At 36.7% G+C, this 18,375-nt stretch overlaps 1 long non-coding RNA gene across 1 annotated transcript; it reads right to left on the reverse strand.

Annotated features, from left to right (window-relative positions):
* Nucleotides 1-13,091: 13,091 nt before the first annotated feature.
* Nucleotides 13,092-14,504, reverse strand: LOC141812059 (uncharacterized). The gene is made up of 3 exons (XR_012600235.1): nt 14,006-14,504; nt 13,702-13,797; nt 13,092-13,355 (listed from the first exon to the last, which is right to left on the reverse strand). It is a non-coding gene; the product is annotated as an uncharacterized LOC141812059 (long non-coding RNA).
* Between the last annotated feature and the right edge of the window lie 3,871 nt (nt 14,505-18,375).

The raw sequence follows: 18,375 nt of genomic DNA on the forward strand, positions 1-18,375 counted from the left end.
TAGGAAATTTTGAGATTTTAATTTTGAATTTCTAATTATAAAAATTTTCTAATTGGTTAGGAAATTTCATATTAGGAACTTTATTTACTAATTAATTAGATTTTCTTAATTAAAATTTTATTTCCTAAAATAGAGAAATTTATTATTTAATTCAGAATTTCTAATTATAGAAATTTCCTAATTTGTTAGGAAATTTCATATTAAGAAATTTATTTTCTGATTAATTAGCGGTCGCTAAATTATAGCATTTGTCCCTAACTGTCAAATTGGGACGAATCTAGAATTTGTCACAAAATTCGTCGCCAATTTGGCGACGAACAACAAAATTCGTCGCCAATTTGGCGACGAACAAGATTTTCGTCGCCAAATTGGCGACGAACAATCATATTCGTCGCCGATTTGGCGACGAACAAAATTTTCGTCGCCAATTTGGCGACGAAAACGGTTCGTCGTCAATTTGCGACTAATTTAGCGATGATTTATTTTTTTGCAACGAATTCAGCAACGAATTGATTGAGTTGCTAAATTAGCGACTAATATTGGATTCGTCGCAAACTTTGTTGCAGATTGGCAACGAAATATAGATTTGTCCCAAATTTCATTGCTAATTGGCGACGAAATTTATTCGTCCCAAAAGTTCGTCGCAAAATACTTGTTTTTTTATAGTGACCAGAATTGAGCTCGACCTTGGCTATGTCCGAGTCGAAGGGATAACCGTAAACAACTATTTAAGTAGCTCATATAATTATTTTAAAATAATTTTAATCAATTTAAAATAATTTAATAAAATTTAAATAATTTTGAATAAGTTAATAAAAATATTTTAATATAATAATATTTAAAATTAAAAGTTTTAAAATTAATATTTAATATTTAAAATTCGATCATAACTACCTAGTAACTAACTAAATAATTCTTATAACTATTTTCAAGTGATTTCGATCAACTTAAAATAATTTTGATAAAATTTAAATAATTTTAATTAAATTGTAAAAAAATATTTTAATATAATAATATTTTATATATAATAATTTTGATTAAAATAAAATAATTAAAAATTTCATATTATAACAATTACTAGCTACTAAAAAATACTTTTGGTATAAAATATTTTATAGGGCATTCTTTTAATTTTTTTAAAAAAACACAATGCGAAAGCATATTTAAAACTTTAATTATTTACAAAATGTGCATGCTCTCTAGATAAGAATCATGTGTTATCATTTAATTTAATGTATCTTTATTTAGTTTAACAAGCTGCTTTAGTTTTATTCAACTATCTATTATTATTTAGTTTGAGTAGGTGTTATTCTTCCCATATAATTTCATATTTATTTAGTTTTAAAAAGTGCTTTTATTTATTTGGTACTTTTCACATTAAAAAATTATTTTTTTAATCTAATTATTTAAATTTTATTATTTAATTAATTTTAAAAATGATCGATTTAGACCCATAAAAATTTTTCATCCATCATCATCAAACTAAATTCAAACTGTACACAAATAAATCATTGAATATTTTATCAATGCACCATTGTCTAGAAGGGCCACGTACTCTCTAGGTATATTGATTGGTTAAAAAAATGTCTTTAGTTAACAATTATTTAGTTTACAATGTTTATAGATTGAAAATATGTTATATGTCATCTACATAAGAGTCTTTATTAGATCTAAAGTGAAGAAGAACTTCACCCTAGTTCTATCTTCCCCAAAATGCATTATACAATTTGATGATTCCAAAGGTATATGTAGATTGAGCATCTTAAAAATTATTGCTAGAGGTACATATGTTAGAAAGTGGTTTGAACTTCGATTGTTTTAATGTATTGTCAAACTAATTTAACTTAGATCTTGCCTATGTCACTAATTTAGGTGTCTAAGTGTGTAAGAATTTAGGAGAACACATAAATATCTCGATGACTCAAGATTCAGTGAAGTATGCTGAGGAACCAAAAAGGACGAGGAGCATCGGAGATGATAAACCTTGGTAGAAGATGTAGCGAGCAAGAAGGATGACATAGGAAAAGAACCGACATGTTCAATGCATTTGAGGGACAAAGAACTGCAGAAGAGTACTCTGAAGCGCTCAAAGCCAAGATGAAGAATGAGCTAGGAGGTTCAGACCAATAGATCGATTTATCAAACTTAATTGGTAGATCAAACCATATTGGTAGACGGAACCAAATCGATCTATTGAACAACAAGTAAGCAAACTATCAGGCATGGATCGTTGAATGGATGCCTTAGTTTGTCTGGCATGCCAGCAAATGACCTTGGCATCTGATAAACGTTATCCGCCATGTCAACAAACGATCATTGCAATGGATAAAAGTTTATCCACCACATCAGCTAGCCATGTTAGCAAACAGTCAACCAAGGACTATTAAGTGGATAAAAATTAATCTTCAACGTTACCCAGATCGGTAGACTGATCCGCTCGATCTGTCCACTAAACATGTCACATTGACACTTAGAATAGTGGCTATAAGAAGAAATGAGGAGTTCAATTGAAAGACACACACTCGAACTATATTCTCTATTTTATTCTTTTAACTGTATTCTTGTACACAATTGGTGCAAGAGGCTTCTCCACCTCCAGGACATTTCTGAAGAGGAGAATTAGTGTGTTTTTCATAGTCTTGGATTAACAATCTGTTAGTTGCAAACCAAGTAAGACAACAAGTCTCTTTCCGTTTATTGTTATTTTATTTCGATTAATATATGTGTGTCGTTGCTAAGTTGTTAGCAAGAGAAATTAATTTTTTTTTCACAAATTACTATTTTTATCCCATATCTACTCTTTCTCTAACTTTTTCTTTCAGATCTAGAAGATGAGCAACCTCTTGAAAAGATTTCGTAGATATGGAGGATCTGAAGGAGCAGAAGAGCCGGAGCTACGTAAAGGCAAGGAACTAGCAAAGGAGAAACTTCGGCCAAAGAAAAGAGATCAACAAAGGATAAGGGTAAGAGAAAAGCCGTTGAGGAGAGTTCCGACAATATCCATGGTATTATCTTCCGGAACGACGAACAATGGGATAGGTATAACTGTTTAATTACAAGAAAAATGATTTTCTCTCGTTATGTTGACTCTTATACCATGGATACCTTAGGGCTTAAGGATGATATTGATTGGATGTTGGATAACATAGGTTGGCTAGATCTCATGAGCATAAGGTGTCGAACATACCCAAAAATAATTTTAGAATTTCTTAGCTCACTAGAAGTCCACTTTACCTGTAATGAGAACTATAAGGGTAAAATCAACTTTAGGTTATTTAATGAGGAATATAAGTGAACTCTAGAAGACTTTAATAATTATTTTCGTTTACCAAATGGTATGCCTAGGAACTTGGACAAGAAGTTTAGCAGTAGTCAGTTTTGGAAAATGATAATAGGTACGGAAGAACCCTATGATCCTTCTAAGTCCAAAGCCTCGTTGATGCAAAACTCAGTTTTTAGATACCTTCACCGCACCATGACCAAGACGATCTTTGGGTGAGCTGAGAGTGATGGCGTGGTGAGGAAGTTAGAACTTTATTGTATCTGGATGATGCTCAATAAGGTGGAATTTGATTCAGGGTTGCATTTTATCCAAAACTTAGCTAAAATTGCTAAATCTTCTATGGGTACAATAACAGTTGGCGGTTTTATCACAAACATCGCCATCGAGTTGGGTTGCGAAGTTGAATATTTAGAACCTCTTTCAGGCAACTCAAAGCTTGACATAGATACTTGTTTGGCGATGAAAATGATTTGCAAGTTCGATAGGAGGTACGCTTTTAACAAAGCGTCTGGATTTCCATTTCCATTACCTAACCCCTCGAGAACCACTATACAACTAAATGTTGAATTCTCCAGTCCCTAGTCACTCCACTCCCATACACGAAACTACCCCAGAGTATGTCCATGAGACTTCATTCCATTATGAATCTTCTTACAATGAACCTCTGACCCCTAGAGTTGAGTCTACTAGACATTCTTATGCATATGGTGAACCAGGCTCAGCTTACGATTTTTCTACCTTCTGTAGTTCCCTTAACAAGCTTCATGAGGAGCACTCTGCTCACCAACGTCAGTTGGATGAGTATAGTACTATGACTTAGGGGCAGTTTAGGGAAGTACAGAATCGTTTTAGAAGGGCAGAGGAGTTCTACTTCTCGGTGGATGATTTCATGGGATACCAATATAGGGAGTGGAGTAAAGAGGAGGAATTTAGGAGGTCGATGGACCTTAAACGCAAGCAGGTTGCCTCGCTATACCAGTACCATGAAAGTCTAGGCAACCTACCGTAACTTCCTAGATTTCCTCCTAGGTATCCACCTCCTCCAGACCAAGGAAGAAGATAGAAAAGTGTAAGTCTGGAGGAACAAACAAAAAAAATCATTGTATATAGTGTAGATAAATAAGTTGCATTTTATTTTGAATTTTGCTTTAGCAATTTGTTTTGAAATTTATTTTAAAGTTTCCTTTGAAATTTACTTTAAAAAATGCATGGTAAATAACATGTCATAATAATCACTTGCACTAAGTTTGTTTTCTTGTAAAAATGCTAGCACGTTCATTTCTAGATCATGGTTTTGACACTAAGTGGTTGTTAATCTCAGTTTTTGTAAAAATGCTAGCACGTTCATTTCTGTGCTTTCTCTGCCTCTAGTAATATTAGTCAACATAAAATTGGAAGAGGTTAGGGTTGCACCAGAGAGTTTGGGCCTAACTTAAGTCCAGTCAGTCGGACTCCACCTCCTTCGACTAGACTAGGTCGGGGGGCTTATGATCCAGTCAGGTCCGGATACGGCCACGTGGACATTAGGTAAGGTCTGGTATAAGGAAAGCAAAGTAATTATCATTAAACCATAATTGAAAGGTGCCTCAAGGGTCTAGATATATATACGCCAACCTCATAATTTAGTTTTGGCCGACCTCATAAGGTATACACTTGTTAGATTTGAGATGTGTCCTAAGGCAATCACCTTACGGTTATACTATTTATTTGATAAATAACAATTCACTATTTGAGTGCACATTCCATATGTGTTTGATTAGATCTTAAACTCAAATACTGAATGTCCGCAATACGATTCATAGCGTGAGAGAATTTGTGATTGGATCACAACTAGTGAGCATCTCTACACGTGTAATTATGAATGTATTGGAATTATCCCTAGTTGAGGATTGATGAGCACGGACGTCATCGATCCTGTCGAGATAAGCACGTTTTGAACTCCTTGGTTAGTCAAGCAGCTGATCTCACTGCTGTCAATATTAGATGTTGAGAGTTAAACGTGGATGCTGGTTAAAGGTAACCAGTTCATTGGAGTGACCTGCCATGAGACTTCATATGGTTCTATTCATATGTCAATGAAGATCTTAATGCAGCTTAAGTGCGAGTTTCCTTTGACTTGCGGTATTCAAGTCATCTTGGTCATGGAGACTTATACTTTAACATCTTAAGTAAGCATCTCCGAGGAGGTGTGGACCCGAGATGATTGGGTATAAGTCGAAGTGTCCGAAGGTGTTTGAATAGCCCACAGAGGATTCACCGCTCCTTAGAAAAGGAGACGTATACCCTACGACCGCTTGTCAGGATTGTTACTAAAAGTCTTTGGCCAAAATATTACATGTTAAGAGTATGATACTCTTGGATACGTGTATGAGTAACTTAAATTCACAGGACAAGAAAGCAGCTTGGGCTAGGTGTGACGTAGTCAGCCTAGAGGGGACCGACACATAGACCATGTCCTGAACCAAGCGGGTATAAGACGGTGAAAGGAACGATGCACGATTCAATGTAGCTGCTGAAGGGTTTAGAAGACGTTCTGGAATCAATCGTTGATTTTTCGATCAATTGGGGATCATGATATACTACTAGGTGTCACTCATGATCGTTCCGTAATTAATGGTTAATTACGGACGACCAACATAACTGGGAACCTATTGGGTCACACGCACTACAAGTTCTATGAAGGACTTAAAACGAGTTTAAAAATTGGATTCTCAGAACGAGAGAAATAAAATCTGGTTGGACCAGACAACGGACAAAATGATGGAACTCGTCTTGCGAAGACGAAAAGAACAAAATTGATTTCGTTCAAATTAGAGGTCGTTTGGTTAGTAAACCAAATGATTCAATTGAACCAAATTGAACCAACTTGGTTTGGCTCGTGATGGAAGAGATTTTGGCAAAACGGAAGAGATGTATAGATTCGTCTTGTGAAGACGAATCGAACAAAACTGGTTTAGGTCAAATCGAAATTCGTTTGGTTAGTGAACCAAGCGAACCAAAATAAACCTAGTTTTCTACAGTACTGGTTTGCTACAGTAACAGTCTAAACCAAACCCAGCTCAAACCCTAATTGTTTCCGGTTCGGCTTCACCCCACCCGTCGCTACAGTGTTCTTCCTATCCTCTTAGCGCGATAAAACAGGGAGGGTGCCCTGTTCATGGCTAAGGGATGAAAACCCTACGGCTGATGGAAAATTCCTACGGCGCGGCGCTGTGGTTGGTTGATCACCGGCGTGACAGCGCCACCGGACCTGCCACTTGCTTTGCCGGCCGACGGAGAAGCAAAGGGCTGGCCGCGTTTTTCCCTAGCATGGCCCCTGTTCGTCTCCTTCCCAAGACGATGCTCTTCTTCCTTCCATGTGCACGCGCCGACAGCCATGGCCACCACAACTGTGTCGCCGAGAGAGGGAAGGATGGAAGACCTTAGAGCGCTGAACCCTAACTGCTGGGATTCGTGCAGTCAGCCGAACATAGCGTCGCCGCTCTCGAGAGCAGTCAGCCTCTACTACCCGAGCACCATCCGTCGGAGAGTATGGTACCGCTGGCCGAAGCCCTAGCTTGGAGCTTCTCTTCTCCTTCCCATAGTCTGCCGGAGAAACACCAGCGCTGCCCGGGCTCTTCTTCTTCTTCTTGATGCCACGGTACTGCATCTTCTTCCCGAGTCTGTCGGTGGCTATCTGAGAACAGAGACGCCCGTGCCAACCTTGCTGCCGGAGATGCTAGTTGCTGTCGGAAGAACCTTACCGCCGGAGAGGAGCCCATCCTCTACTCTTGTTGTTCAGTGAGGAAGGAGCAGCTCTCTCTCTTTTGTTGCCGTGAGGAAGAACCAGCCCTCTTCTCATCTTGTTGTTGATTAGAAGCTTTCTTCTTGTTTTGGAACAGAAGTCTTCTTCTTGTTACCGAACAGAAGCTCCTTCTTGTTTTTGGAACAAGGAAGTTTCTTCTTGTTATCGAACAGAAGCTTCCTTCTTGTTGTCAAGTAGAGAAGCTTTCTTGTTGTCGGAGTTTTCCATCGTCGGAAAGGTTCCGATTAATTTGTCCATTATCGGCGGTCAACGGTTGATCACCGAAACTACATCGAGAATACGATTATCGGTGATAGTTAGAAAGCCCCGGAAATCGATCGCGGCAAACGTTGTTGCGTGGTTTCCGGAATAAGGCTTCTCTTGATTCGATCGTCATCGATCATCGGCTAGTACCGAAGACGATGACGCGAATCGTGGCTTACGAAGTCGTCCAGACGGGAGCTTGGCGTGGATCACCAGTAGAGGCGGGACTTGGACGAGGATCGCTCGATTGATTCAACACGGCTCAACATCGTCATCTCGAGGTACACGTTTGAATAATATTTTATTCTGCAAATTTTAATTATGCAAGTAGAATAATTGTTATTCAGAAAAATTTTAATTTCCTGTCATGCCTTGTATGTTATTATTTCCTGCTATGCATGCGTGTGTATGATAATAATTAGTTTAATTATTTGTTATATTTCCGCTGCGCACGTTTACGAAATGTGTAGACACGCGCATTGCACCAGGACGATCCGAACAACACCGACCTCACAAATAAGTTTGGGCCGACCTCTTCAAGTAGAGTCCAACCTTAGAACTTCATCCCAACTGATCTCCTTAGGCACACGCCAACATCAGAAGTCGACCTCGTAGTTCAGCCTCTGCAGTATGTTCTGACCTTATGACTTGGTCTTAATGCACCCCAGGACATCTAGGTCTCAGTGTTGACCTCTTGACTTGGTCTCAGCACATCTTCGATATTCAACGCCGACCTCATCCGACCTCATGACTTGGTCTCAGTGCACCCCAGGACATCCAGGTCTCAGTGCCGACCTCATGACTTAGTCTCAACACATCTTCGATATTCAACGTCGACCTCATCCGACCTCATGACTTGATCTCAGCACACCCTAGGACATCCAAGTCTCAGTGCCGACCTTATGACTTGGTCTCAACGCATCTCCGATACTCAGTGTCGACCTCATGACTCAGTCTTGATATCATGAGCCGACCTCAGGATCTGGTCTCGGCGCACTTTCTGCATCAAAACCACTCCATTTAAATCAGAATCCTTATAACTAATCTTTCTGAGAAAACAGGAAAATATTTTTACGTAAACGAATAACAGATCAAGCACGGGAGAATACTTCTCAGGTAGTTCCTAATCTTTCGAAACAAGAAACATCTACTATAAAAAGTAGCCCATGTTCATGGGCACAGGTATGCACACATATTTGCCCTAATTTCCTCTAGCCGCATTCTTTTTTCTCCTCCTTCCTTCTCTTGCGCCGATTTCTGACTTGAGCGTTGGAGTGGCCCACCGGGATCCAATCCCAGCGCCAGTCTAACCTTTTGTTGGAGCTATTTTGCAGATCAACTCATCCACCCTTGTCGCAGATTCTAGCAGCATGCACGTCGACGATTCCTGACCCAGTGCCTGTACCATCCATGGTGTATCAGCCGGAACAGGTAACATTGCAAGAGATAGATGTAGCTATTGTAAATATTTTTGTTACAATTCTATTTATGAATAAGTTTGTCATAAATATTTTTGTTACAATTCTATGTATGAACAAGTTTATCTTCAATAAAATTTAATATTTTAATTATTTAGATAAATTTGTGATATGTAATTTGTGGATTGTATGTAAATCTAATCATGTGATATCGCAATTTTTTAAAAAAATTTAACGCTAAAATTAGCGATCAAATTCAGTTTCGATCGCTAAAATTAGCGACCAAAATAGAATTCGATCGTTAAATTTAGCGATCGAAACCGAATTCGATCGCAATTTTATTGATCGAAACTGAATTCGATCGCTAATATTAGTGACTGAAATAGAATTCGGTCGCTAATTTTAGTAATCGAATTTGCAATTCGATCGCTAATTAGCGATCAAATTCTATTTCGGTCGTTAAATTGAATTACGATGAATTTTTTTGTATTTTTTTCGGTCGCTAATCGGTCGTTAATTGGATTTAGCGATCGAAAATTCGATCGCTAAACAGTATTGTTTTTGTAGTGTTTTATATTTAAGTTTTAGTTGTGGTGTATTGTAGGAGATTTTCCCTTCAATAAGAAGCGAGCTTAAGAATGTTGACCATCTGAATGAGTTTTCGCGAGTATTATTTTCGGTTTACTTTGATAATTAGTGAAAAAATTTTATGGAGTTTGTCGTCTCTAGAATTAATAGGTTCTAAGAGTTGAATACGTGATGCTAACTAAAAAACTACAAAAAAATCAATATTAAAGAGTCCAAATGATATTGGGAATACAGAGAACAAATTGGTAGGATGTATAAATTTGAAATTATAATGGATTTTTAGCAATAACTAAGGTTCAATATTTTTTAGATTTTTTAATGTTTGGTGTTGTAATGAAAATTTTAGTCGGTTACATGGGCCGGTATGGGTTGGGTCTGCCTGGGCTAGAGATTATAACGGGCTATATAGATCACCTCCGACTAGTGATGAAAGGATCCAAAGACGGTAAATATTTCTCCAAAAGGAAATCTAAGTCGTTTGGACTGGCCGCTCGAAATCATACAGACTGTTCCGACCGATACACCGTGGATGGCACAGGCACTAGGTCAGGAATCTCCGACGTGCACGCTGCTAGAAGAGAATCGCCCGGATAGATGAGATGAACTGAAAAGCACTTAGAAGGAGGGTTAGAATGGCACTGAGGGTGGCCCCCGGCAAACCACTCCAACGCTCAAGTCCGAAATCTGCGCAAGTGAAAGAAAGAGGAGAATAAGGATGCGACTAGAGGAATTTAGGGCAAATATGTGTGCATACCTGTGCCATGAACATGGGCTACTTTTTATAGTAGATGTTTCTTGTTCCGAAAGATTAGGAACTACCTGAGAAGTATTCTCCCTTGCTTGGTCTGTTATTCGTTTATGTAAAAATATTTTCCTGTTTTCTCGGAAAGATTAGTTATAAGGATTCTGATTTAAACGGAGTGGCTTTGATGCAGACAGTATGCTGAGACCAGATCCTGAGGTCGGATGAGGTTGGCACTGAGTATCGGAGAGGCGCTGAGACCAATTCATGAGGTCGGCACTGAGACCTGAATGCCCTGGGGTGAGCTGAGACCAAGTCATGAGGTCGGCACTGGATACTAAAGGTGTGCTCAGACCAAGCCATGAGGTCGGATGAGGTCCGCACTGAGTATCGGAGATGCGTTGAGACCAAGTCATGAGGTCAGCACTGTGTATCGGAGATGCGCTGAGACTAAGTCATGAGGTCGACACTGAGTCCTGGGGTGAGCTGAGACCAAGTCATGAGGTTGGCACTGTGTATCGGAGATGCGCTGAGACCAAGTCATGAGGTCTGCACTGAGTCCTGGAGTGAGCTGAGACCAAGTCATGAGGTCGGCACTATGTATCGGAGATGTGCTGAGACCAAGTCATGAGGTCTGCACTGAATCCTGGAGTGAGCTGAGACCAAGTCATGAGGTCGGCACTGTGTATCGGAGATGCGCTGAGATCAAGTCATAAGGTCGGCACTGAGTCTTGGGGTGAGATGAGACTAAATCATGAGGTCGGTACTGGAAACCTGAGGTGTGCTAAGTCATGAGGTCGGCACTAAGGCCTGGATGTCCTGGGGTGAGCTGAGACTAAGTCATGAGGTCGGCACTGGATACCTGAGGTGTGCTAAGACCAAGTCATGAGGTCGGAACATACTGTAGAGGCTGAATTACGAGGTCGGCTTCTGATACTGGTGTGCGTCTAAGGAGATCAGTTGGGACGAAGTTCTGAGGTTAGACTCTACTTGAAGAGGTCGGCCCGAATGAGGTCAGTGTATACCTTTTGAGGTCGGCCAAAACCATATTATGAGGTCTGCCCTGGTCTAGTTATGAGGTTGGCGTATATCTAGACCCTTGAGGCAACTTTTAATTATGGTTTGATGATAATTACTTTGCTTTAATTATGGTTTAATGATAATTACTTTGCTTTCCTTATACACGACCTTACCTAATGTCCACGTAGCCGTATCCGGACCTGACCGGATCACGGACAGTGAAGATCGGAGGTGGGAGTGATTTATTGATAGGAACTCATGTCCTATCTCACTGAAAATCGAAGAAAAGGAAATAAGAACGAGATAGATGATCATTTCGAGGGGATCCATCTCCAATAATCAATAGAATTGAATAATCCAAACAAATTACTTTATTGCTTATTTTTCAAAAGATTAAATAATGTTAATAATCTATTCAAATGCTAATTATTAATAAATTTAATGATTTTATATAAATTAATAATAAATTTAATAAAATATTTTAAAATATAATATTTTGAGGGTGTTATTTGAATAAGGTATAATAGAGCGAGAAGACACCCGTTTGAGCGAAACCCTTCGATCTGGAGCAGCGTCGCTGTCTTTGAGTGAAGTTGCGAGTGAGCAAGAGTCGCTGTGTTTGAGCTCGAGAAACCCTTCTGAAATCACGATGGCCGCCAGGATCGCCGCAAGGTACGTAGCCCGCAGGCTCTCCTCCGGTGGGCAGGGTCTCAACGAGGAGGTGAAAGCGGCGGTTGACAACATCAAGAAGGTTCTACCCACTGCCAGAGTCTTGTATTAATCTTGGTCTCATTTTTGTGAATAAAATTTTAGTTCTCTTGATTCCCAATTTTGTGAAAGCTAGGCAAGAGTGCGATAATGATTGAGTGGAGTGATTATGGCTTGATTCCCAGTTTTATGGTTTCTCTGTTTTTTCACATCTTGTGATTAAAAGGCTGTTCTCTTGGAAACTATCTTCTTGATTCAATTTTGTGCTCAGTATTTCGGTCTTCTCAACATTATCATTGCTCTTCCTCGGATGATAAATTCTTTTTTTAATAGTAACTTCATTTACAAAAAGACAAGATTGCAATATAATTGAGAAACCTAGGAGTTGCTATACATTCTTGATGTTCTGAAGCATGAAGTATTTATGTTAGCTAACTTGAACTTTTACCAGAAAATAAGCTTTTTACTGTTACAATTTCATATGATCTAACCTTTACTCATTTTAGATGACTAGTACTAGTATCATAAATTACTCTTTTGGTAAAAGAATATGCATCAAGAGTAAATACTAACAGATTTGCGTTTTGCCGCAGACTATTGAGAAAGAAGCGTTAGCGAACCTTAAGGTATGTATTCATGTTATTCTTTACAATAATTCTTCAAGGAATTCAATTTTTCTGATTTTATGTTTGCATCTTCCGTTTTGTTTTTTTTTTCATTTTTAGTATATATTCCTTTCGCCTAAAACTATTTCATTGCATTCTTATTTTTTCTACTAAGGATTAGAGCAGAATTTTCTTTACATAAACTAAAAATTGTAAGTTGTTAATGCTCTTGGTGCTGTGTACAATCTGTTTAACGTGTCGATCTTTTTGTTTCTATAATACTAATGGTAAAAAAAACAATGATCAAGAAGCGACCTATATGGGGCTCAACAACAAAGATTTATGTATCCAACATCGTATATTTGAGATACAACTTGTTGTGTACCAATGGTACCTAATTTTTGTGATTAGAAGTCAAATTACACATATAAACGATATCGATACATCTTTTATTTACATTTTTTGTTGCTAAAGTTCAGATGGATTAAATTTTCAGGATCCATCCAAACCTGTAAATTTTTTTCTGTTTTCGTTGGGACCGGTGTCGCTGTTGGTGGCCTGAGCTGGTTTCTCCATCTGAAGAAACCAGCCCAGGCCACCAACAACGACACCGGTCCCAACGAAAATAGAAAAAAATTTACAGGTTTGGATGGATCCTGAAAATTTAATCCATCTGAACTTTAGCAACAAAAAATGTAAATAAAAGATGTATCGATATTGTTTATATGTGTAATTTGACTTCTAATTACTCAGCAGTCGGCTCAACAGTCGGCTCAGCAGTCGGCTAGACACTCGACAGTCAACTCGGCAATCGGACCGACACTCAGCCATCAGCTCGGCAGTCGACTAGACACTCGGCAGTCAGCTTGACAGTCGGCTCGATACTCGACAGTCAGTTCGGCAGTCAGCAATCTGCTCTCGGCACAGCACTACTCGGTTGTCTCTGCACCAGAAAAACCATTGCAGCAGATCTTCCTTTAGAAGGAGGCCATTAAGGAAATTTCCAACAGATTATTACCAGTGCAGGTGCCAGATAAACATAGGAAGGCCCTTGCACAAGTGGCAACCTTGTTCCAAAGAATGTATGTAGCAATGTTGACTTAGCATAAACATGCTATCATCAGAAAAACACATCAATACCACATGCTAACAACAATAGAGTGCATGAGTAAAACATGCTGCCATAGTAAAGCAAATCAATATATATATCCATCAGATAACTACTAGCACAATTAACAACATTATGATGCATAACTACCAATCCAACGATAAACTAAAGAGCTACCTACCTCAACCGTAAACCCTAGAAATACAGTTTAGATTCGGTTCCTTCTTCTCGCGGTTGACTCCAAGAAATCCCACCGATCGGATTCCAAACCAAGTTCCTACAAAGTCAGAATTAGTATTCTTAAGATTCCTTTTCTATCAAGGAATTGAAATTTTTCACTAGGAATTGGTTCCAAACCAACTGTAAGTCTTCAGCGGCACAGTTCTTTGGAGAAGCACCAACAAATAAACCAGGAACGAAACTATACGTAAAACCCAATCAAATAGAAAATGCAGAAATGCCAATTATCGACGGATAGGAAGAACCTTGAACAAGAAAGGCAGGCCCATTTCCATTTCTCCATGACCTTATCTCCCAAGCACTAGGGTTCTCCCGAATCCATTTCTTAAGTGCAACTTCTCCTGAATCCGAGCCTGCAAGCATCAGGAAGGACGGGCCCGAGTTATGCGTGCCCATCTAGAACTCGGCGTAAGGGCTAGCCAAATCGATCTGGGCGCCGGAGTTCTATTCGAACAGACGCGCCACCGTCGATTCCTCGCCGCGTCGGCCCCATTCGTAGTTTTGGACTGAGCACCGAAGTCACAACAGCCTCGACGGTGCCTCCATTGCCTCCGGGCAGAACGTAAACCCTACGAGGAGATAGGAGGAAGGGCTGGCACTCCCTCAACGAAGGCGAGAGTCGGCGTGCGGAGACTGCGACAGGGCGGTCGCGGGGTTTCTGAGCTCCATCCTCATCGGCGATGTCAGGGCAGCGACGACCGTGGTGAAGGAAGATCCAGCACCCGAAGCCGTGCCCTATTTTCCCCTTTTATCGCGAAGGAGAAAACCTACCGTGCGGCGCACGCGTGTGGTGGAGGAGAAAACCAGAAAACCATCCCTAAATTGGGTTAACGAACCAATCCGAACCAATTTTATTTAGGATTTACTATAGCAAATCGAGTTCAAAATTAAATCGCTTGATTTACTAACCAAACGAACTCTGATTTAATCCAAACTAATTTTATTTATTTTGTCTTTGCAAGATAGTCTCATTCCGCCTACACTAGCAATTTTTTTTCCTTGTATCTAATATAACAACCCTTGGGGGCAGACGAGCATAACACCTAATAGGCGGAAGAAGATAACCACTATTTAACAATGGCATCAAAAGTTTAGTTGAAAAAATTTGCAGTTAATAGCATCTAAGCAAAAGGATTGTGTTGTGCATGATGCCACGCTTAATGGCACCTCAGATTGAAACAGAAAGAAGGCATTAACTCAACATTGAATGCTAACTAGCAGGCAGGTCAGAAATTCATTATGCCTCAAAAGTTTAGCTCATTAGACAAACTTTCATCATCTAGGCGCCCAAAAGGGTCTCAACATGCACTACAAAGGATAACTTCTCTACTCCTCATTCTTCATCTTGTAGTGTTGTTGAACGTAAATGGAGTCAGACTCGTGCAACCGAGGAAACTCTAGAAAGGATGTGTTACGCTTAGGACTTTAGGATCGACCTACTCGAGATTTGGTTAATTCTTTTAAAATCTTATTGTCTTGTACTTTTATTTTTATATTATTATTTGGACTGTAAGATGAATTTCTCCGCCTCCAAATAGTTTTGAAGAGGAGATCATTAGCAGACGGGCAGAAGGGTCTCAACATGCACTACAGAGGACAACTTCTCTACTCCACATTTTTCATCTTGTAGTGTTGTTGAACATAAATGGAGTCAGAATCGTGTGACTGGGGAAACTATAGAAAGGGTGTGTTGTGCTTAGGACTTCAGGATCGACCTACTCAAGATTTGGTTAATTCTTTTAAAGTCTTATTGTCTTGTACTTCTATTTTATATTATTATTTGGATTGTAAGATGAGTTTCTCCGCTTCCGAAATAATTTTGAAAAGGTGATCATTAGTGGACGGGTGACTTCCCGTGCATAGGCCTTGGATGTACTAATTCTGAGGGTTAGGAATTAAGTAAATCCACGAGTCCTCTATTTGTTTTTCTAATATTCGTTGTCAGTCTTTGTGTTAGTAACGAACTAAAAAACGAATGACAAAAATACTATTCACCTCCATCTAGTGCACACATCGGTGCTATAATTGGTATCAGAGCAGGTCTGTTCTTAATTGGATTAACCGTCATGGGAGAACGAAGGCAAAGATGGAGAGGGAGAAAGATAAAAATTTTAATGTTCGTTTCAAATTTTATATAATCTATTTTAAGTGAAGGGAGAGAGGGCATTACAAAAATCAATATCCTATTTATAAGACTCGGATGGCACGATCAACAGCAAAGGAGCAACCGATATTAGAAGCTCGACAATCCTTTAAGTGCCAAAAACACAGATACTAAGATACTACAAGAATCGATGCCCTGAAGAAGATGAAGAATGAGATAAAATCAGAATTAGGAGTTAATAAGTTTATTATTTTATGAAAATAATCTTAGGATTTCGCATGATAAATTATTTTTCTATAAATTTAGATAAGTTAGAAAATATTAATTTCATTAATTCAAAATCTAACAATTTAGATAATTCAAAATTAATAAACTTGACTAGTTCAATCTTAAAAAATTTAAATTTAATTAATTTAAAAATTTTAACCTTAAAAAATTTAAATTTAATTCAAAAACAACCTCAAAATTTTAAATTTAATTAATTAAAAAAATGTAAAATAATTTGATTAATTTAAATAATTCAAAAGTATCCAACTTAACTAATTTAAATAATTTGATTTTAAATAATTTAATCAATTCAAAGTTGACATATTAAAATAATTTAAAAAATTAAAAATTAACAAATTTAAAAAAGTAAAATAAATTTGAAAATGTAATTAATAAAAATAAATTAATCAATTGGAAAAATTCAAATTTAAATCTTATCAACAATATAAATTTTACTTAATTTGAATAAATTTAAATTAAATAATAATTTGACTAATTCAAATTTAAATAATAATAATTTAAATTTAATTAATCAAGATTAAATTCAAATAAATAAAATAGTAAACTAATTCTTTAACTTATTTAATCAAGATAATTCATAATTAAATAATTTAAATTTAATTAATTTAATAAATTTAAAAATTAATAATAATTTAATCAAATAAGATAAAATTAATAATTATTGAGATAAATTAGATAATTTAAATTTAATTAATAATTCAGAATTAAATAATCAATATAATCCTAATAATAAGATAAATTCAAACCACACCAAGATAAATACTAAAATTAATAATTTAATCAATAAAAAATTAAATTTAAATCTTAAAAATTCTTATAAAAAACTTTCAAACTTTAAAAATAATTATTTAAATTTAAATATTAAAAATAAATAACTTAAATAATAAAATTAATTATAATCATGTACTCTTTAATTATAAAATAATTTAAAATTTTAAAAATTCAAAATTAAATTTTAAAAAATATCAAATTAAATCTCAAAATTCAAAAAAAATAATTCTATAAATTTTATCAAGTCAAAATTAAATTTTAAAAACTTGAGTTTAAATAATAAAATTAATTATTATCAAATTCTATTTAATTATAGAACTTGATTTAAATCCCCAAACTTAAAAATTTTAAACAAATTAAAATTTTAAAAAAAAATTAAAATTTTAAATTCAAAATTCAAAAACAAATTAAAATTCAAAAGAAATTAAAAATTAAAAATAAAATAAAATTTTAAAAACAAATTAAAAATTCAAATAAATATAATTAAAATTTATAAAACTTAATTGTAATGAAATACTTATAATTATAAAATTAATTTAAAATATTACTAAATAAAATCAAAAACTTAATAAAATTCAAAGTGTGTCAAAATGGATTGACACATTCGCGAATCCACACAAAATGTATCAAATCGAGAATTTGATATATTATTAAAAATTAAAAATTATCTGACTTGATTGAATAGTGTATACTTATCATGTACATGCATATATTTTATTTTAAATACACTTTTCGCTCTTCTTCCCTCGTCTTCGTTGGCGCAACGGAATGATTATAATTAATTACTGTTTACTGTTTACATGCAACGGAATGATTATTAAAAAAACTACATGCAACGTTTCCATTTACTGTTTACAATTAATTCTATATGCATGCCATGTTTACAATTAATTACTGTTTACAATTAATTTCATATGCATGCCATGTTTACAATTAATTACTGTTTACAATTAATTACATTATCTATGATTAACTTTTCATGTTAAAGGGTTCACGTTAAAGGAGATCTAATTAAGCAAGTTAACTCATGGTAGTGCCTTTACATTTTCATCACCATGTACGCCACAATAAATGGTGAAACAAAGTAAGAGTATCATGAGTCAATTACCAAAGAGTTTTGGCTAGCCCGGGTGACCTTCAACTTGACTCGCCTAGCCAAACTAACCCAAGGTAAAACTAAACTTAAATCTTTTGTATTTAATCTGACTTTACTTGTCCGCTTCCCGGGTGAACTTCTCTCTCCACAACAAAACAGACTCAAGTCTGACCGGGTCAGACTGCATCAACAATCTTCTCCTTTTTGTTGTTTGACAACCCGAATTCTAAGTTTAGTCGGGTAGATCTTTGGTCGACCGCGTGGTCGACCAGGACATTGTCGACCAAAAACTAGAAAAAAAACTACATACAACGTTTCCATTTACTGTTTACAATTAATTCCATATGCATGCCATG

The sequence above is a fragment of the Curcuma longa genome, chromosome 18, assembly GCF_044706935.1.
Source record: "Curcuma longa cultivar G26 ecotype Majalengka, Jawa Barat chromosome 18, ITB_CL_G26_1.1, whole genome shotgun sequence".
NCBI lineage: Eukaryota > Viridiplantae > Streptophyta > Magnoliopsida > Zingiberales > Zingiberaceae > Curcuma > Curcuma longa.